The 6360-nt window shown below is 35.8% G+C and overlaps 1 pseudogene; it reads left to right on the plus strand.

The window, feature by feature from the left end:
- Positions 1 to 880: 880 nt before the first annotated feature.
- On the plus strand, positions 881 to 999 carry LOC111733429 (annotated as a pseudogene).
- Positions 1000 to 6360: the final 5361 nt, after the last annotated feature.

Raw genomic sequence — 6360 nt, forward strand, 5'->3', positions numbered from 1 at the left:
GCTCCACGTAGCTGGTTGCAGGGAAGAAATCAGAGAAGTAGGGATGGAAGAGAAATGGGACTGCTGAGAAACGACAGTTGATTATTACCAGCTGCAGTTGCAAAATGCAAGGCTGAGCCAAAGCCCCATCCCACAAACCAGAGTGCCCTTCCCCCCATATCCAGCAAGACTGAAAACAAAAGAACCCCATGGGAATCAGAGCAAACACTACCAAAACTGTCACTAACACTGACAGGGACTCAGACTGAGGGTAGCAAGCATAAGTAAACATCTATAAGAAAAAAAGGCATTATTAAGGCTTTATATAAAACATGGTTCCAAGAGACTTAGATGCCACCTACTGGAAACCAAAAGAAAGATGCTTTCTTTGCAACAGGCTAAAGAGAGACATTTATATAATAAATCTTGTTTCAGGAAAAAAAAAAAGCAGAATACACTTTCATTAATGCCTAGGTGGAGAAATAGAACATTAAACACCATGAAAAATCAAGGTGACAATGCAGCTCAGAAAGAAAGAGAAAAATCTCTAGAAAATAAGCTTAAAGACACAGAAATATGCGACTTAAATGACAGAGAATTCAGGATGGTACTTCTGAAAAAATTCAATGAGATCCAAAACAATTTATATCAACAATTTCAAAAATTGAAAAAACAACTAGATGAGCAGAATGAGTTCCTTAGTAAGGAGATTGAAACACTCAAAAAGCACCAAATAGAAATTCTGGAGATATAGAACACATTGCAAGAGCTGACAAATGAAACAGCAAACTTGGGAAACGCGGTCAACCAAATGGAGGAAAGGATCAGAGATATCAAAGACAGAAATCTAGAAATAAATCAGAAAGAAGACACAAACCGAAGAATGAAAAATAATGAAAGAGTCTACAGTCATGCCACCCAGAATGCGCCTGATCTTACCTGATCTCAGAAGCTAAGCAGGGTCAGGCCTAGTTAGTATTTGGATGGGAGGTCACCTAGGAATACCAGGTGCTGTAGGCATTGAAAAAATAATGAAAGAGAAATTCAAGAACTAGCTGATACCATCAGGAGAAAAAACATAAGAATAATGGGCATTATCGAAGGCAAGGAAAAGGAGCAGGGACTAGAAAGCATAGTCAGACAAATAGTTGATGAGAATTTACCAAATCTAAGGAATGAACTAGAGCTTGGAAATCAAGAAGTCAACAGAACACCCCATTATCTCAACCCAAAAAGGCGTTCTCCAAGACATATTGTATTAAAATTATCAAAAATCAAAGACAAAGAAAGAATTCTCAAGGCATCCAGGGAAAAGAAGACAGTAACCTATAAAGGAAATTTCATAGATTATCATTGGACTTCTCAGCATAAACATTACAAGCCGAAAAGGAGTGGAATCAAATATACTAACTATTAAATGAAAGGAACTACCAACCAAGAATAATGAATGCAGCAAAGCTCTCCTTTAGATGTGAAAGAGAAATAAAGACAGTTTACAACATACAAAAATTGAGGGAATTCTCCATTACAAGGCATGCATTACAAGAAATACTGAAAAGGTCAGCATACCTAAAACAAAATGAAAAACAAAATGCATAATTAAGAGTAAGACGACTAGCAGGCAGATAGAAGCAGAGGAGTGCAACCCTTACTAAGAACAAGGCATTATAAATTTAAACAATAAGAAGAGGTTTGCTATAGCAAGATAGTAATGAACGTTCAGCATACATAGGGACAAATTGAGAAAACAATGACTGAAGAGGGGAGGATTCAAAGATCCAAATTCAAAACATGGCAGAGTAAGAAACATTCCCAGATCTCTCCCCTTGAAACAGCAATAAGCTGAACATCTAAAACTCAACAAAAAATAATACTCCCAAACTGCACACCAACACATCTGAGCATGGGATCTACACATAAGAGCTACCACAGGTCAGAAGCCCAGGTGCCGGGTGGTAGACTGGGAGAAACAAAGAAGCTGCCTCTTGCAGCCACTGGAGCTCCCTGTAAGGGGAGGGGAGAAGGTGCAGTGACTTCCCTGAATATCCCTGACAGGGAGAGTTTGTGAATTCTACACAGCCAGTAGCAGAGCCCATTCATCGGGTCAGAAAGTAGAGGGGTGGATGGCAGAGAAACAACAGTTGAGTTTTACAGGCCACAGTTGCAAAGCCGAGGCTGAGCCACAGCCCACAACTTCCAACCCAGAGATCCCCGCCCCCCATACCCTCCGAGACCAAATACCGTGGAGACCCAGGGGAATCTGAGCACACACTACCAAAACTGTTGTTAACACTGACAAGGACTGAAACTGATGGTAGCGAACATGATTAAATATCTACAAGAAAATAAAGGCATTATATAAAGGCATTATTAAGACTTTATATACAGCAGATATCTAAGAGGCTTAGATCTCACCTATTGGAAACCAAAAGAAAAGCACCTTCTTTGCAGTAGACTAAAGAGAGAGCTTTATATAATAAAGCTTCTTTCTGGGGGAAAAAAAAAAACAGAATACATTTCCATTAATGCCCAGTCAGAGAAATAGTCCATTAAACACCATGAACAACCAAGGTGACAAGGCATCTCAAGAAGAAAGAGAAAAATCTCCAGAAAATAAGCTTACGGACATAGAAAAATGCAATTTAAATGACAGAGAATTCAGAAAGGTACTTCTGAAAATTCAGTGAGTTCCAAAAACAAGTCATATCAAAAATTTTAGGAATTCAAAAAACAACTAGATGAACAGAGAAAGGAGATTGAAACCCTCAAAAAGACAGGATAGAACTTTTACCTCCAAAAGAGATAAAAAAAAAAAAATACTGCAAGACTTGAAAAATGAAATAGCAAGCTTGGGAAATAGAGTTGACCAAATGGAGGAAAGGATCAGTGATATCGAAGACAGAAATAAATCAGAAAGAAGAAGGCAGAAACTGAAGAATGAAAAATAATGAAAGAGAAATTCAAGAACTAGCTGATACCATCAAGAGAGGAAACATAAGAATAACGGGCATTATTGAAGGCGAAGAAAAGGAGCAGGGACTAGAAAGCATTTTTTAGAAAAATAGTTGACAAGAATTTCCCAAATCAAAGGAATGAGCTAGAGCTTAGAATTTAAGAAGTCAACAGAACACCCAATTACCTAAAACCTAAAAAAGGCCTTCACCGAGACACATTGTATTAAAGTTATCAAAAATCAAAGACAAAGACAAAATTCTCAGGGCAGCTAGGGAGAAGAAAATGGTAACTTATAAAGGAAAACTCATTAGATTATCCTCGAACATCTCAGCTCAGACTTCATAAGCCAGAAAGGAATGGAATCAAATATCTAAACTATTAAGTGAACGGAAATACCAGCCTAGAATAAGCTCTCCTTTAGATATGAAGGAAAAATTAAGACTTTTAGGCATATGGAATTGAGGGAATTCTCCACTACGAGGAATGCACAACAATAAATACAGAAAGGGGTCAACTCAACTAAAACAAAATGAAAAGAATACATAATTAAGAGTAAGGTGACTATCAGGCAAATAGAAGCGGAGGACCACGACCCTTACTAAGAATAAGGCAATATAAGCTTAAATAATAAAAAGAGAATTGCTATAGCAAGACAGAAATGAACATTCAGCATACATAGGGACAAACTGAGACAACAATGACTGAAAAGGAAGGATTCAAAGATACAAATTTGCAAAAGGGGATGGAGATAAGGCATGCGCAGAAGAAAATGGACAACTGTATATATATATATAACTATCCTTTACATATTCATAATGGTAACTACACACCAAAGATTCAGAACTGAAGTATAAACATAAAACAAGGACCAGAGAGAAAACCCACAAAAGTCAACCAAAATAAATAACACAGATACACAAGGACAAGTAAGCAATGGAAACACCAACATACCAGAAAGCAAAAGATAAAATGGCTATAAGAAGACCTCATATTTCAATAATCACTCTAAATGTAAATGGACTAAACTCACCAATAAAAAGGCAGAGAGTTGCAGAATGGATCAAAAAACAAAACCCAACCATATGCTGCCTCCAGGAGACACATCTCAGCTCCAAAGACAAATACAGACTAAAAGTGAAAGGGTAGAAAATGATATTTTAAGCAAGTGGCATTCAGAGAAAAGTGGGAGTAGTGGTAGTAATATCGGACAAAATAGACTTCAAGATAAAAAAGGTAAAAAAAGATACTGAGGGACACTTTATAATGATAAAGGGAATCATGCACCAAAAAGACATAACACTTATTAATATCTATACTCCCAATCAGGGAGCCCCGAAATATGTAAAGCAATTACTAACAAAACTAAAGGAAGAAAAAGACCAAAACACTATTGTAGTAGCGCACCTAAATACCCACTGTTGGACAAGGACAGACCATCCAAACAGAAAATCAATAAGGAAATAACATCCTTAAATGACACAGTAGTCCAACTGGACATAATTTACATTTACAGAGCCTCCCATCCCAAAACAGCTGCTTATACATTCTTCTCTAGTGCACATGGAACATTCTCAAGAATCAACCACATACTGGGACACAGAAATAGCCTCAACAAACATAAGAGGGTTGAAATCATACCAACCATATTTTCTGATCATAATGCTTTCAAACTAATGATCAACTGAAGAAGGAAATCAGGAATAACCGCAAATACATGGAGAATAAAAAACATGCTACTGAAGAACAACTGGGCCAGAGAAGAAATAAAAAGAGATCAAGAGATACATAGAAACAAATGATAATGATAGTAAAACATATCAAAACTTTTGGGAGATGGCAAAAGTGATCATAAGAGGATAGTTCATATCATTACAGGCCTATTTCCAAAAACAACAACAAGCCCAAATAAACAACCTAATGCTTCATCTTAAAAAAACTAGAAAAGGAAGAACAAATGAAACCTAAAGTCAACAGAAAGAAAGATATCATCAAAATTAGAGCAAAAATAAATGAAATGGAAAATAATAATAATAATAATAAATGCAACAAAGAACTGGTTATTTCAGAAGGTTAATAAAATTGACAAACCCCTGGCTAGACTCACTAAAGGAAAAAGAGAAAGGACACAAATAAACAAAATCAGGGATGAAAGAGGGGAAATTATGACTGACATCACAGAAATACAAAGGATTATACAAGAATACTATGAAAAAGTATATAACATCAAATTTAATAACCTACAAGGAATGGACCAGTACTTAGAAAAATACAACCTTCCTAGACTGAATCAAGAAGAACTAGAAAATCTAAATAGACTGATCAGCAGTATGCAAATTGAAAAAATCATCAAAAACCTACCAAAAAGTAAAAGTCCAACACCCAATGGCTTCACCAGTGAGTTCTATCAAACATTCAAAGATTTAATACCTATTCTCCTCAAACTCTTCCAAATAATCAAAGAGGAGGCAATACTTCCTAATGTATTTTAAGAGGCCAATATTACTCTGATCCCAAAACCTGGTTAGAATAACACACACACATACACACAAACACACACACACACACACACACACAAACACACACACACAAACAACAGACCAATATCTCTCATGAACATAGATGCAATAATCCTAAATAAGATACTAGCAAACTGCATACAGCAACATATTAAAAAGATTATATAGCACAATCAAGTGGGCTTCATCCCAGGGGCACAGGGATGGTTCAACATATGAAAATTGATTAACATGATACACTACATAAACAAATTAAAAATAAGAATCATATGATCATATCAATAGATGCAGAAAAAGCTTTTGATAAGATACAGCATCCAGTTATGATTAAAACACTTAACAAATGGAAAGTACCTTAACATAATAAAGGCCATCTATGAAAATCCCTCAGTCAACATTATACTGAGTGGTGAAAAACTAAAAACCTACCCACTAAGATCAGGAATAAGGAAGGCTCTCCACTATCTCCACTGTTATTTAGTATAACATTGGAGGTCCTAGCAAGTGCAATCAGGCAAGGAAAAGATATAAAAGGCGTCCAAATAGGAAAAGAACTTAAACTGTCATTATTTGCGATTGACATAATTCTCTATATAGAAAACCCAATAGACTCCACAAGAACACTACTAGAAACAATAAGCAAAAACTGCAAAGTATTTGGATACAAAATCAACATTCAAAAATCTGTAGCATTCCTATGTTCTAATAATGAAGTATCAGAAAAAGTAGTGGAAAAATAATGCCTTTTGCAATTGCAACAAGAAAAATAAAATACCTAGTAATAAATCTAACAAAACATGTGAAGGACCTGTATAATGAAAACTACAAGACCCTATTAAAAGAAATAAATAAATATATATGTGTGTGTGTGTGTGTCTGTGTGTGTGTGTGTGTATATGTGTGTGTGTAT

The sequence above is a fragment of the Pteropus vampyrus genome, unplaced genomic scaffold, assembly GCF_000151845.1.
Source record: "Pteropus vampyrus isolate Shadow unplaced genomic scaffold, Pvam_2.0 Scaffold566, whole genome shotgun sequence".
NCBI lineage: Eukaryota > Metazoa > Chordata > Mammalia > Chiroptera > Pteropodidae > Pteropus > Pteropus vampyrus.